Below are 16,148 nucleotides of genomic sequence, written 5' to 3' on the forward strand. Positions count from 1 at the left end.
TCTAATGACATTGCAGTCTGTTACAATTACAATTTAATTTTTGATATCAAATTAAAAATCTCTTCCTTCTTTGACAATTTTCCTTAAAAATTCTGTCCAGAGCTATGATTTATCCATGAATCCCATTTCTCATAGATCCTTAGACCTGCAAAGGGAAAGCTAAATTCAAAGGTAAAAATACAAGCAATGAAACTTTCATTGGAACTCACCTATTTTAAGATTTAAGAGGAGAAAAGCAGAGAGAAGAAAACTCTTTCATGCTCCTCTCCACCCTAATCTAAAAGAGAATGAAAGCAATTGTGTAATAAGCAAGAGGCTGGGGGCGGGGAAACAAACTCTGAGTGAAACTAATAACATGGAAACCTTGTTAAGGACCACGTCTGTTAGATGACTTCAGAAAACATAGTAATGGCCACAGCCATGTGTTTTGGATTAAATGACCTGTGATAGCCTGCAGAAGTTCCAGATCAAATTAGGTTGGTTTGTTTATCCTCTACTGCAAATTGAATTGTGGAAATTAACAAGGATAATAGAATTGTAGAGGCAAAGGAGACCCTATAGGTCACGCAGGCGAAACTGCTCCATGCCTGAATTCCTTGCACAGCTCCACTGACAGCTGCTCATCTGCCCTGATTCTGAACATGTGGAAGGACCTGGTCCTTGGCACATTGTAAGGTGGGACCGTCTCAAATGCTAATGGTTTTAACTATAAAAAGGTCCTTTTGGGGAGTGAGCTGAAATCTGCATTCCTATAATGTTCCTGCAAGCGGGCTATTTCTCATTTCTGGGACTATGACCTCAGAGAAGTTACACCCATCTTCACAAGAAAACCCACTATGTACTTGAAGGTGGCATAGGAAATATGTTGTTTTTGCCTACCTGGCACTTGCTTTTCCTCTTTGTAGGAAAAGCCTAAAAGCTTGCTTTAAAGAACCACCCTTCTTTCAATCATGTCTTCTCCAGGGCTGAAGGACGGATATTACCTCAAAGTCAAGTCACTTAGGGTCAATAATTTTTGTTGGGAATAGTGGAAGACTGGATTCTCCTTTTTCACTAGATTGTTGAGGGTATGGGAGAGAAGTGTGGTGCTGCCCCAGAAAGGGGGAAATCATGGCTGAAAAGAAAGCCAGCATAGAGAAGGGCAGAACCAAGAGACAGGGAAAGAAAAACAGTTCTCATGTCACAGTTTGAGCTCCTGAACCAACACACCTGCTTTTTCCTTAAGCCATTTTGAATTGGTGTCTCTCACTTGTATATGAAAGCGGACTAATGTAGAAAGCTCTCAGGTTTCCTCAAGTTCTAGATTAAATAGCTTTTTTCTTTCAAACATTCTTTGTGTAGTATGGTGTCTAGGCCCTTTGACATCCTCCTGATATATTTCTGAATATATGTGCTTCAAAATGTAGGGCTTTGCTATTTTGCAGGAAATTAGGAGAGTCACAGTTTGATCTAGAGGCAAAAATATTTCACAACCACCTTCTAAGCTGTTAAATAGAGCACCTGGCTCTTTTACTTCATTCTTAGGTCACTGATCAGCTTCCAGTTTACAGGGCATAGTTCAGGAAAATTATCGAGATGCCTAAGGAATTGGATGTCTGTATATATTTAAGAACTGCAGTTTTTAGTATTTAAGATGTGTTTTGGGAAATAAACTGGGAAATATAAGACTGTCAGGGGGGATAATTGAATTAACCAATAAAATGTATGCTGATTGGTCAAGGTGAGCTTGGTAATTACAGACATTTTTCATTCATTCAAAAATATTTGAAGTGGTATTTTCTACCAGTTGACGTCACTCAGAATAGAACTTTTATTTCCTAAATTGTATTTCTGCTCCCTATCTTTCACTCCCTCCCATGTCCAGGAAAACAAGTAGTTTTTGAGCCAGCTGATCTGTCTTTCTACTTGTAGGTGACCTCCAGAATTCAGCAGTGATGTCTTGAAGATTAAAGCAGTGATGTCTTGAAGCCTAAAACCAAAACCAGCGGTCTGTTCCTCTGATAGTCAGCAAGGGCCATTAGGCTGCTATTTTAAGTTAGTTCATTGCTGAATGATGTTCAGCTAAGACCTGGAGTAAGTAGATGAAGACTCATACTTATCTAGGTAAAATGAACACAAGAATTTTGGCATGTAAAACTGTGTGGATTAGAGTTCAAAGTACATCCTAAGTAAAATTTATGGAGGAATAAATGTAGCAGTTTTCAGATCTTTTATTCTGCAACTTTGAAGGATTTCTTTGATGGTCTTATGTATGTCATCACCTCTGAAGAGTGCAACATATGTCATGCACACACACAACTCATCTTTCTATCTCTATCTCCTCTTGTCGACTGGAAAACCAGATGAATGGAGTGCAGAGGGAAGAGGGCCAGCTTGTTGTTTGGAATTCCCAAGATCAGCATATCTGAAGATGCTTTATTTATGAAACACACGCTTCTTTATTTTTTTGAAGTAGTAACAACAAAGTTCACCGACAGCGTCAAAGAGAATGCTAACAAAGGGTCAAGTCTGCTGAAGAAACCACCCAGACTTGAGGAAAGGCCTCATGGCCAGTTTAGACTCCAGCAGCAGCTGCACCTTCATGGACCAGCCAATGATCCTGACTTTCTCGTTACAAACTTAGGCCACCGAGCATGCAATATCTCTCCTCACATCTAGGGACCCATCTGTGCCTGTGCTCAGGTCCACCTTACTTCCTTCAGTTTCACATGAATTTGTGTCACTTCTACTCGGCATTGTTCTAATAGTCATTCTCTTGACCTTCTATTTTTAAATGTTTCTTCTCCTCCCTGCTTCTCAGCAGCCATATGTATGCCCAAGACAACAATAAATGAATAATCAATCAAAAGAAGTACTCGGCCTTGGGACTACTTTTGGTTACTAGTTATTAAAATTTTCTCAATATAGCCCAAGCTGCTGGAAAGAATATTCTGTATTACTCTCTCTGCTTCTCTATCTTCCATTCATTTTTAACTCACCACAATCTGGCGTTCTGCTACATTAAGCTTCTGAAACGACTCTGGCAAATGTCACTAATTCTAACTTTCAGTCCATATTTATTTGACCTCTAGCTGCATTTGACACAGCTGATAAATTTCTTCTAGAAACTTTCATATCCCTAGCCTTTTTTGACTGTATTCTCCCTGTTTCTATCGTTTCTTCTGAGTCGTTTTTATGGGTCTCTCTTCCTCTGCTCACCCTTCACGGTGTTTTGCATGAGAGTCTTGTCTTTGTCTTTTCTTGCTTCACTCTGTTGCTCTTGAATGACAGAAACTATTTCTACTCATCCATCTACCATAATATATGCCAGTGGTTACATTCTCCTGTAACTTCAGCATTGTTAATAGATCTTTCTGTTTTTTTGTTGCTTAAATTCAACCTATTGCTCAAACTCAACCCATTTGCTTTTCCATAAACTCTTTTCCTGAGCCACTTAAAAAGTGGTATTATCATCTACCCAGTCACATAAATCAGAAAACTGACAGGAACTTTCAACTTAATTTCTTCTTTCCAGACCTAATAAGTGCTAGAGTTCTGTCACTTCCATATCCCGATGTCTCTGATCACCACTTCCTCTCCGTTAATATTGCCATTGCTTCATGGGTTCACATCTCACCGTATATACTGCAGTACCCTTCTGACTCCAGCCACCCCCCATCTAACCCATCCCCAGTGGTTCCCAGGTAATCTTTCTGAATGTCATGGTTGATTAAATCACTCCCATCTTAAAATCCTTCTGTGAGTTCCTCATTACCTGCAGAGCAAATAACTCCTTGGTAAGTCATAGAAGGCCCTATATCTTGATTCTCTTTCTCATTCCAAACTTCTCTCCTCAAATCACACCCCAGGCCCCCCTCTCTCTCAGGCTTTTTATGCTACTAGCAAGCCCCTTACTTCTGTTTGCCCTCTTGAATGCCTTTCCATTCTCTGTCATCTTCCTGGCTGGCACCTACTCATTTTTTTTTTAAGATCTGTCTCCAGCAATAGCTTCTTAAAAATGAAAACAAACCCAAAATAATCTCTAAACCCTTCCCCTGGAAATTGTAGTTCTCTGAGAGATAGCATGGATATTACTTGGGGACTTGTTAGAAATGCAGGGTCTCAGGCCCCACTCCAGACCTACTGAACCAGAGTCTACATTTTTAACAAGATTCTCAGGCAATCTGACGCACATTAAAGTTGGAGAAGCCTTGGGTAAGGTAGGAAGAAGTTGCTCTTCTCGTCTCCCTTATCACGCGCCTATTATATGCCAGGTATTAGGCATTTTCTCATTTAATTCTTACAACACCTTCTAGAAATAGGTATTATCATCCACAACTTAGAGATAAGAAGTTAAAAGATGCTCAGGGTATAGTCCAGTCACACAGCTATTAACTCTCAGCCTGGGGATTTTTAACTTAGTTTGGTCTGGATGTATAGTCTTCCTCTGCTCATTCTGAGCCACTCCTAATTATAATGGAATTTAAGTTGTTTTCATGCGTGTCTACATCTATCAGGAGGATTTTAGAAGCATAATAAATGTTGGTTGAACAGCTGATGCCATGAAAGTTATGCAAGATGTGCTGCCTTTGTGAAGTTGTTGGTAGGGAAAGTGTAGGGGACCCTGCACAAGAATTACCTCACCTACCATTTTCGATGGGCCATTTTTCTGATGCTTGTCTTTGGCAGTCAAACAAAGCAAAGGGTTCATATTTGTATTTCTCCATGCACATGATTCGACACATTTCCAGCTTGGAATTGTCACAGTGAATGTCAGTCTGTGTCATGTGAACAGGTGTCCTGATCAACCTTCAGCCAATACTCTGCTCTGGCTAAAAGCAACACTGTAAACCCCCAACAGTCACGGGCTTCAGAAGGGGCTGTGATTAAGTCTCACATTCCAGTCCCTCCTTTCAAGGAAAAATGACTAAAGAAGAGACCACAAGAGGAACAACAGCAAATGACAAAAGACTGAGGAAGGCCTTGGAACGGGCTTCCTGGGAAGAGGGGCATGAACACAAGTCAAGGTCAAGTCTCTCTGCCTGGTTGTGCCTTCTCCCTGGGGGTCAGGGGCCTATAGTCTGGAACACATACTTTTCTGGCTATGCATTATTTCTCCCAAAGTTTAGTGAAATTCTTTTTGAAGAGTTTCTACATTGTTTGAATGGACACTAAAGGAAAAGGGCTTTTATTCATAAGCCAGGACAAGATACACTAATCATTCACGGGGAGTCTTGACACCAGACAGGAGAGAGGCAGTGAATCCTGAGCTGGAGATCCAGAGAAATCAGATAGGTAACAAGCTGGCTGATGCTGGAGTCAGGACAAGTTGAGCGACCCTCCAACTTCAGGGTTTAACACTCATAGGCCATACATAGGTCTTGCCTTTGATGAGGCTACTGATGTTTAACTGGAAAAATTACTATACAGAAATAGAATATCAAATGGCTGATGCTAGGGGTATGAGAGGAAGTGGAAGGAGAGAGAATTGTTGGGGAGATCCTAGGAATGATAGCATGAAATCCAGTTCCTTTTTGTAACTACTATCAGATTATAATATCTGAGAGTTAAAAAAACAAAAACAAAAACAAATTAACCCCCGAGTTGACTTTGCACATCAGATTTTTTAATCACACTCCATTGCTCCACATTGCTTTCTCAGACGCATATAATAGACCCTGTTCTGGACTAAATATTTGTGTCTCTCACACATTCATATGCTGAAGCCCTAACTCACAATATGATGTTATTAGAAGGTGGGGACTCAGGGAGATAGTCAGGTTTAGATGAGGTTATGAGGGTTGAAGTGAAGTGAAGTCGCTCAGTCGTGTCCTACTCTTTGCGACCCCACGGACTGTAGCACACCATGTTCCTCCATCCGTGGGATTTTCCAGGCAAGAGTACTGGAGTGGGTTGCCATTTCCTTCTCCAGAGGATCTTCCCGACCCAGGTATTGAACCCAGGTCTCCCACATTGTAGGTAGATGCTTTACCATCTGAGCCACAAGGGAAGTCCTTATGAGGGTTAGATGTAACCTTATGAGGTTAGATGTAAACTAATAGCTCAGCTGGTAAAGAACACACCTGTAATGCAGGAGACCCCGGTTCGATTCCTGGGTCTGGAAGATCCCCTGGAGAAGGGATAGGCTACGCACTCCAGTATTCTTGGGCTTTCCTTGTGGCTCAGCTGAAAAAGAATCCGCCTGCAATGTGGTAGACCTGGGTTTGATCCCTGGGTTGGGAAGATCCCCTGGAGAAGGGAAAGGCTACCCACTCCAGTGTTCTGACCTGGAGAATTCCATGGACCATACTGTCCATGGGGTTGCAAAGATCTTCATGGCAAATAGATGGAGAAACTGGAAACAGTGACAGACTTTATTTTGGGGGGCTCCAAAATCACTGCAGATGGTGACTGCAGCCATGAAATTAAAAGACACTTACTCCTTGGAAGGAAAGTTATGACCAACCTAGGCAGCATATTAAAAAGCAAAGACATTACTTTGCCAAGGCTGTGGTTTTTCCAGTAGTCATGTATGGATGTGAGAGTTGGACTATAAATAAAGCTGAGCACGGAAGAATTGAAGCTTTTGAACTGTGGTGTTGGAGAAGACTCTTGGGAGTCCCTTGGACTGCAAGGAGATCCAACCAGTCCATCCTAAAGGAGATCAGTCCTGGGTGCTCATTGGAAGGACTGATGTTGAAGCTGCAACTCCAATACTTTGGCCACCTGATGCAAAGAGCTGATTCATTTGAAAAGACCCTGATGCTGGAAAAGATTGAAGGCAGGAGGAGAAGGGGACGACAGAGGATGAGATGGCTGGATGGCATCACCGACTCAATGGACATGAGTTTGAATAAGTTCCAGGAGTTGGTGATGGACAGGGAGGCCTGGTGTGCTGCAGTCCATGGGCTCGCAAAGAGTCAGACACGACTGAGCAACTGAACTGAACTGATGAGGGTTAGAGCCCCACGATGGGACTGGTATCTTTATAAGAGTAGAAGGAGACACCACAGCTTCCTCTCTCAGCCTTGTGAGGACACAGCAAGAAGGCAGCCATTTGTAAACCGGGAAGAGGGCTCTCACCAAAACGCTGATTCTGCCAGCAACTTTATCTTGGATCTGTGAGAAATACCATCACATTTCTGTTGTTTAAGCCACCCACTCTGTGGTATTTTGTTCCAGCAGCCCAAGCTGACTAAAACAAACCTCTTTAGAGGTTTTGAATACTTTCCTATCAATAAGAAGACAATTTGCTATGCAGCTGATGGGCATTATTGTGGGTACTTTCTTTCTCACTGTGTTTTGAAATTTGAACACGAGAGTCTCCAGAGGAGTGACTAGATCTCCAAGTAAGTCTTTCGTTAAGTGAGGTTTCCCCCTTCCTCCAGCTTTCTTTCTGAGCATAAAGTTCAGCATTAAAGCTTCACAGAAGGCACTTGACCAATGAAGACATCCAGCAATGTGGAACACCTTAACCGTCCAACCTTTGACCCTTCCTAGCAGAAAGCCTCCATTAGCTTCAGCAAAGGCAGTGACTTCACTTGCCCTTGAACACATACTGCACGGTTTTTCCCCCTGTGCTTTGGTTCAAGTCCTCCTTCCTACCCTGAGTGTTGTTTCTGCCTCTCCTTTCTAGCCATCCAATTTACTCTCAAATTTCAGAGGAAATGCCACCTCCTCCATCATGCCTTACTGCCTGATTCCAGCCCACATGAATGGCCTTTCCTGTGCTCTTATTCCATCAGTGGCCCAGTGTCTTAGCACTTAATCTCCTATAAAGCATGCTAACAAAATGGATGTGGTGCTCCTGGCTAAATTTATCAAGTCAGATTTGGCTGGGCTTACTTCTGGCCAGAGGAATGAAGTGCCTTGGGATAACAATTCATCTTATAGAGAACAGTTGTATGTTATTTACCTAACAGCAGATTGTGATTCCAGAGGACAGGAACTCCAGTTCATTCTTCTCTGTATCCTCCTTGGTATCTAGCACAGGCCTGTTCATGTAGAAGCAGTTGCTGAATTCATCTGGACTCTAAACAATACTACATATCTGAACCGTGCAATTGAATGAACATACAGAAGAGAGGTGAAAGTACTCTTGGAGTACTTTTAAAGTACAATTCATGGAGAGATTAAGACTTCCTTCTAGAATAGGAGATTTCTTATAAGAACCATCATGGTGCCCACCCAGCATGGGTGTGTTGGTGGCAGCCATGTCTCAGCTGGAGATGGTTGAGCAGGTGCAGGAAGATGAACCCTGGGTAGGGTGATTGCTAGTTGCTTGCCAGCTAGGATTTTACTTTCATGATAACTAGAGCTTGTGGCTATCCTGAACAGAGATCTAAGTACTTTTGTCTTAAAGTGTCAGTTCTCCATTTATGTTGACTGCCTGGAGCATAGTGTTGAAAAGGATTTGAAAGTAGTCTCTCTGGGATCAGTGGAACAGAACACCAAAATTAAACAGCAATGAGGCCCTGGTCTATCTGGGGACCCTGACCTTGATGGCATAGAGTCAAAAAGAAAAAAAAAAACAACTCAAAATAGGCCTTTGCACATAAAGATTTACAATTTGATTGCAGAAATAATGAATTCATAATATAATTTGTTAACAAAATATTAGACTGCTACATTGTATAACAGAAATGATTTTAAGGTAATATTTAGAGCTCTAAAATTTATGGCACAATAACTAAGTTGGACTATAAAGAAAGCTGAGCACCGAAGAATTGATGCTTTTGAACTGTGGTGTTGGAGAAGACTCTTGAGAGTCCCTTGGACTGCAAGGAGATCCAACCAGTCCATCCTAAAGGAGATCAGTCCTGGGTGTTCATTGAAAGGACTGATGTTGAAGCTGAAACTCCCATACTTTGGCCACCTGATGCGAAGAACTGACTCATTTGAAAAGACCCTGATGCTGGGAAAGACTGAAGGCAGGAGGAGAAGGGGATGACAGAGGATGAGATGGCTGGATGGCATCACTGACTCAATGGACATGGGTTTGGGTGAACTCCGGGAGTTGGTGATGGACAGGGAGGCCTGGAGTGCTGCAGTCCGTGGGGTCGCAAAGAGTCGGACACGACTGAACTGAACTGAACTAAGTACATTTAAGGGGAAATGTAGATAAACCTGGACTGAAAAGGACAGAAAAATTATGCAGAGGAGGAGAGTCTAAGTTGAACCTCCTCAGAAAAATGAGATTTAGACCAGGATGGGGAAGGGGGTAGAAACTAAAAAAGTGAGAGTGGCATTTGACAAAAAAAGTAGGAAAAATAGTAATGCCTCAGTGGAGGAATTGTGTGTGGGAGTGATAGGAAAGCATGCCATGAAGAAGGGGGTACGATTTGATAAGCAACACGGCAAGGGGACGTTGCTTCTTTTAATAATTGGAAATTAATTATGTTGTTCTGGGGCCCCAGGCTTATGCAAGCGGGTGAGAAATGCAGGGGCACCGATTTTCTTGTCCTTTTGTCTGTGAGGTGCTGTGCTGTCTGCAGAGGCTCCATTCATAAAAACAAGGGCACAGACACATGGAGAAACGTGTGGCTGCTCTTGTGCATCTGGGTGAACCCAGGGGAAGTGTTTCTCTGGTGGGAGCTTGGGCAGAAAAATCTACAAGGAGTGGGTAGGAGATGGAGCAGGGGAAGTGTTCCATACCTACTGAATGCCCCTGTTCTCTCTGTAAAAGGCAGTATTTACAGGGTTGCTGTAAAGCTTAAAATGGAAAATGCTCAGAACAGAGCTTCACGCATAGTAAGCACTAGAGGGTTAGCTATTATTTGTGGCTGGAGAAGGTGAAGGAAGAAAGGAAAGGGCATGATTATATGCTGGCACATTGCATCTTTGAAACTGACTGTTCCTAGGTTGGAAACCATATCATTAAACATTCTGAAAATAGTCTCAAGTCTGAAAATTCTCTAATTGTACACATTGGGCTATTTAATTTGTGTCTAAGATATGTGAAGAATTCAGAGATGGAAATGAGAAAACTCTTTTAATATCATTCACTGGTAAAGTCAAAGCTTCATAATAGCCAGAAAATAAAGGGAAGAAATACTACATGTCTCAAAATCTGGAAACACGGATGTTTGTCCAATTTTTCACTTTCTGATGAATGCTAATGGTAACAGACCTGCTGTTAGGAAAAACTACAGAAAGGAACTAATGCTTATTTCAAATTAATGTTAATAACTCTTATGCTTTGGGAAAGTAGAAATATTATAGTTCATTGCCCAGTTCAATTACCTAATATGAGGTAAGTCCTGACTGGAAAGACAGTCATTTGTCAGCAATAAGGGATCTTAAAAGTATGTCATAAATCTATCAGAAAAAAGAGCCCATTTTTTTATGCCTTACATGAGAAAAAATTCTAGCTGGGTAAAAATTTCCTTTGCCAAAAACTAAGACAAATTGGAAAGGCTACCATTTTAGGATAAACCAGTTAGAGGCTTTCAAGATGAGAAACATAGTTTCAAATCGATTCTCTGCCTCCAAACAGATGGATTTATGGTATGTAATGTTTTAACATAATCTTTAACTATAAATTATTCTTAGCAGGTGATATTTTTAAATAAAATGAACAGCATTTTCTGTTCTAGTAATTCAATCACATATACCTTGTTTTTGTAAATGTGATCCCCTAGTTTTGTTGAGGAGAAACAGGAAAAGGATTTCCAAATAATTTAAGGAGCAAGCTCAAGGCATCTTACCAATTTGACATTCATGCAAAATTGGGTTCCTTTAGGTCTTGTGCTTGGCTTGGCAAACACCAGGACAGTGACCAACAGAGCCAGCTGTCTAAACATTTATAACCATTCTCAGGCTCTGACAAGTTCTGATCAGGCTAACGGAATCTTGCTGACACTGCTTATGTGTCGTGTACAACATGTAAGAAACTTGGGCCATGTCTTCTTTTCTGTAGACACTCTCTCAAAGGTAGCCACAACCACACACAGATATGAGACAGCCTAGAGTCTTGCTTTGTTCCCAGCATTAGTAGCTTTCTTTTAGTTATTCTCCAGAGTCAGTGCCTAGCTCCTGCAGCAGTTGGGCAGCTGGTCATATTTCTTCTTTTGTTTCCTTTTTCTTTTCTTCTGATCTGGTCCCTGTTCTCCATCCTGAACACGTTTTCTAAGGGAATTAAATCCGTTGGGTTGTTTTACAAAATTAACCTCTTGGAAGACTCTCCAAAAAAAAAAAAAAATTACATCATTCTTTTTGCTTTGATTTTCACCTTTAGAATTTAAAGTTGAGCTATAAATCATTTAGGGGAGAAATTGAAACAATACTTTTTTTATTGGAGGATAAGTGCTTTACAATGTTGTCTTGGTTTCTGACACACAACAACATGAATCAGTCATAATTGTATCTATCTGTCTAGTCAGGCTATGGTTTTTCCTGTGGTCATGTACGGATGTGAGAGTTGGACTGTGAAGAAAGCTGAGTGCCGAAGAATTGATGCTTTTGAACTGTGGTGTTGGAGAAGACTTTTGAGAGTCCCTTGGACTGCAAGGAGATCCAACCAGTCCACTCTGAAGGAGATCAGCCCTGGGATTTCTTTGAAAGGAATGATGCTAAAGCTGAAACTCCAGTACTTTGGCCACCTCATGCGAAGAGTTGACTCATTGGAGAGGACTCTGATGCTGGGAGGGATTGGGAGGAGGAGGAGAAGGGGACGACAGAGGATGAGATGGCTGGATGGCATCACTGACTCGATGGACGTGAGTCTGAGTGAACTCCAGGAGTTGGTGATGGACAGGGAGGCCTGGCTGCGATTCATGGGGTTGCAAAGAGTCAGACACGACTGAGCAACTGAACTGAACTGAATTGATCTATCTATCTATATATATCCCCTCCCTTGTGAGCCTCCCTCCCGCCTCCTAGCTGACCCTCTAGGAGCTCCAGAGCTCCAGAGCTCCAGGCCAGGCTCCTTGTGTTAAATGAAACTTTAAAAAAAAAAAAAAAATCTTTGGAAGTACAAGTTAACTTTTTAAGAAGGTAATTTTTTAAGAGAGAGAATATCGAGGAACAAGATGGAATCACAAAGACAAAATAAAAGGTCATTAAATATACCACCATTAAACAGCAGCACTTGAACTCCCAAGCGTGGTTTTCATGTACATCATGGTTCAGATGATGTCATCCAATCACAAAAGCTATATAGACCTAAAACCTGATGTAATCCATTTAAGCAACTAGGAAGTATATATCTTTCCCACGTACCCCTGGGCATTGCATTTGCACTGTAAGTCAGAAAGAGAAAAACAAATATCCTATATTAACGCATGTATGTGGGATCTAGAAAAATAGAACAGAGGAACCTAGTTCCAGGGCAGGAATAGAGACACAGACGTGGAGAACAGATATGTGGACACAGCGAGAGAAGGGAAGGGAGCGTAGAATGGATGAACTGGTAGATTAGGCTTGACATAAATAGACGACCATGTGTAAAATAGATAGCTAGCGCGAATCTGCAATATAGCATAGGGAGCTCAGCTCGGTGCTCTGTGGTGACCTGCATAGGTGGGGTGGGGGTGGGTGGGGCTATATGGATACACATGGCTGATTCACTTGGTTGTACAGCAGAACCTAACACAACATTGTAAAGCAATTATATGCCAATTAAAAAAAAAAAGAGAGAGACTTTGTATGACTGTTGACTTTAGATAACAACCAAAGATCCAAGAAAACAAAAAACAAACAAAAGAGCAAACACTGTTGCTTTGCCGACCAGTTCCGTTTAGTTAAAATGGTCAGATCTGTGCAAATGTGGCTTTAGGTATGTCACGAACTTTCCCCAGGTATAGTCATTATAAGAAAGCTATTCATGACCCTGCCACAGCTATTTAACTGGGTTTTTGTACACGGCGCAGACAGCTTGATGTACACAGCCTCTGGTGATTCAGAGTTGAGGGTAGACTGAGAGAATGAAAATAAGAACTGGCGATCTGAGTCACTGTGTCAGTGTGGTGGGATAATTTGGGCTGCTCTACCAAGGCCAGGGGCTTCCCGGGTGGCTCAGATGGTAACGAATCTGCCTGTAATGCAGGAGCCCCGGGTTCGATTCCTGGGTTGGGAAGATCCACTGAAGGAAATGGCTACCCACTCCAGTACTCTTGCCTGGAGAATCTCATGGAAAGAGGACCCTGGCGGGCTACAGTCCACAGGGTCACAAAGAGTTAGACATGACTGAGTGATATCACAATACCAAGGTCAACCTGAGGCAGTGCTCTGGGGAAGTCATCTGAGGTGGCTGTGTTTATTTTCAGAACCCCTTCTTCTTCTGAAGAAGATGCACCCTCCTGACTCACAGAGCTGTCAACTGAACCCTGTGTGCAATTAGGCTATGATTAAGGTGTCAATGGATGATGGCTTAGTAAGTCCCAGTACCATTTATTTCATCGTATTTCACCTGACAATGGGAAAAATCTTCCTCCTTTTGGAGAGGGAGAAAACCAGTGAATCAGCAACCAAAAAAGTCTGTTGTACACCTGCAAGGTGCCTGGCCCCGTGAGGGACGCCTCTGGTGGCTACACAGAAGTGCAACGTATGGCTTTGCCCTCCTGGGAGTCGCAACTGAGATGTGGAAAAAACATGCCAGCAAAACCATAACTCATGGGGCAGAGCCCTGTGAGAAAAACGGAAACTACACTATGCAGCCTGTAAGTGCCAAAGGAGTGGTGACTAAATGATGGGTTCCCACAGCTGTGTAATGGGATGGATCAAAATAGGGATCAACTGATTATCATCGCAGAGGAAGGGAAAAACAAAGCGAAACCATAGTGCAAACAGGATTCCAAGGACACCAGAAAGAGAACGTAGAAAACGACAGGGACTGTAATAATTGCCTGTTTTATCATTATTAAACTTTCAGTAGGATTCTTTTTTCCCCCTTTTTCTTTTAAAATAGGAGTTTTAAAAACTACCTTGACAGATTAAACTGATGTGAGCATTTGAACATGGAAGAAAGGGAATAAGAGCCTTTGGGGTTAAAATGTCAATATGAAATGTATTCAATAAAGAAGATTCTTTTATGAAAGGCTTCTAAAGTTGTCTTACATTTCTTAAATCAATCTGTAGCACATAATCAGTAAAACCGTATCATTTAAACAGAAAAATCATAACTTAGAAACTCACCCTTGTGCAGCTGTATCCTATTATGGGCTGTAACTTAACACATGAGTTTCAGAGGTTGTTAAAGTTGAGCTCAGGCTAACAAATCTTAACTGTTAAAAAAAAAAGCCTATGGTGAGATGAGACTGCAGACCATGGAGAAGCAACAGACTTGATCACAGGATTGGTGTCAATCAATATTCTTTTTGATTTGTTAAATCTTATTTATATATTAAGAAATAAATGTATTAAGACAGATGTTGCCATTAAGTGATCAAAAAGCCTCTTCCTTTTTTTCCATTTTGAAAAATTTTCCTCTGACACTATTAGTATTTAAACTCTGCCAAATGTATCTTTACTGAAAAAAGGAGAACAGTGCTTATGTCACAGATAGCTGAACTGAAACCTGCATTTTTCTCTTGAAATAAGTCAAAATAAAAATAGTTGTATCCTACAATAAAGTAAAACTAGCATGTGAATTGGAGAAGGCGATGGCACCCCACTCCAGTTCTCTTGCTTATGGATGGAGGAGCCTGGTGGGCTGCAGTCCACGGGGTCGCGAAGAGTCAGACACGACTGAGCTACCTCACTTTCACTTTTCACTTTCATGCATTGGAGAAGGAAATGGCAACCCACTCCAGTGTTCTTGCCTGGAGAATCCCAGGGATGGGGGAGCCTGGTGGGCTGCCGTCTATGGGGTCGCACAGAGTCGGACACGACTGAAGCGACTTAGCAGCAACAGCAGCAGCAGCATTTGAATAGTCTTCTTCAGTAGAACAGGCATCCAGAGTTTAGATGCTAAAATTATCAGAGTTCAAATTATTGTAATTAAGATGTAGTCATTAATCCAAAATGAGCTAGCAAGAAGTAGAGGTTTTTGTTTTTTGTGTTTTAACCATGCTCTTTCCAGCACACTTTCTGTGATGGAATGCAACGCAATACGTGGAGGGCTTTTACTGCACAAGTGCCTTCATCTCTCACTTCCTATTCCATCCCTTTATGTGAAATGCAGAAACCATAAATGTATCATCAAATTTATAGATTTGAGATAACTATGCTAAAAAGCATGGGGCGGGGAAAATACTTGACTCTTGAGAATTTTTCTTCTCTTGCATTCTATATAGCCAGAATCACAATTACTAAGATATTTAAAAGGTCTATAGTCTGGTTCAATTTTTCCAAAGGGTAAAAATGTACTTTTTGAGGTATTCACCTAACTGGGATAAATATAAGCTTTCATACAGAAAAGTGTCTCCTCAAATGGAAGGGTTAACAAACTTCAAATATGTGACAAAGTTTTCTTCTCATTGTGCAATGTTTAGTAAAGGTTCCACCTAATTTGTTTTCACTGCAAAATTTTGGGGAACATTAGTGAAGTCTAACACATTACTTTATAAATCAGTGCTAGAAACCCACACATTCTCAGGGTTTCAGTGACAACTAAGATAGTTTGTAACTATCGGTTTGAGAAAGTTTGTCATAATTTTGGCTTTATTTAGTGAAAGTGGTTTCTCCCTATAGGCATGTTTACATTTACAGCTCTTGTATCTTGCCTGAATGGGCAAAAGGACTCTTGCTGTAAAAAAGCTGCAATTCTCCCCAACTTAATATCAGGAAGTGTACCTTCAACAGATGTCAATACAATCTTTTCCCCAATACAACATAATGCCCCATGCTTTCAGAACTAATCTAGCATCACTGTTAACTCCAACAGCTCCCTGTTGCCTGCACTTGGGTGTGATTCCACCTGCCTTTGTAGCCTTGTCTCCACCTTCCCTGATGCGTCGTTCTTGTATTGCCTGATCTGCCTTTTGGCAAACTGTTCTCTCTCTTCAAAAATTCCCTTCCCCTCTCACTCTCCTGTTACATTGCCACTCAGATAAGCTTATTTAATGGACTCTCTCCAAATACCCAGGAAGGTCCATTTCAGTCCCACCTCTGTTTTCCTGACAGACACTGCCATGACCGCACAAATGACGTGGCAATATGAGTCTTCTGAGAGGCAGTGTCTTGTATCAGTTAAAGGTGGGAAGTTGGAATATAGAATTTGAATCCTGGCT

At 41.5% G+C, this 16,148-nt stretch overlaps 1 protein-coding gene across 1 annotated transcript in view; it reads right to left on the minus strand.

Moving 5' to 3' along the window:
• Positions 1-16,148, minus strand: part of LIX1 (limb and CNS expressed 1) — a 66,054-nt gene that overhangs the window by 35,825 nt on the left and 14,081 nt on the right. The window lies entirely within an intron of this gene.

Source organism: Bos javanicus, chromosome 7, assembly GCF_032452875.1.
Source record: "Bos javanicus breed banteng chromosome 7, ARS-OSU_banteng_1.0, whole genome shotgun sequence".
Taxonomy (NCBI): Eukaryota; Metazoa; Chordata; class Mammalia; order Artiodactyla; family Bovidae; genus Bos; species Bos javanicus.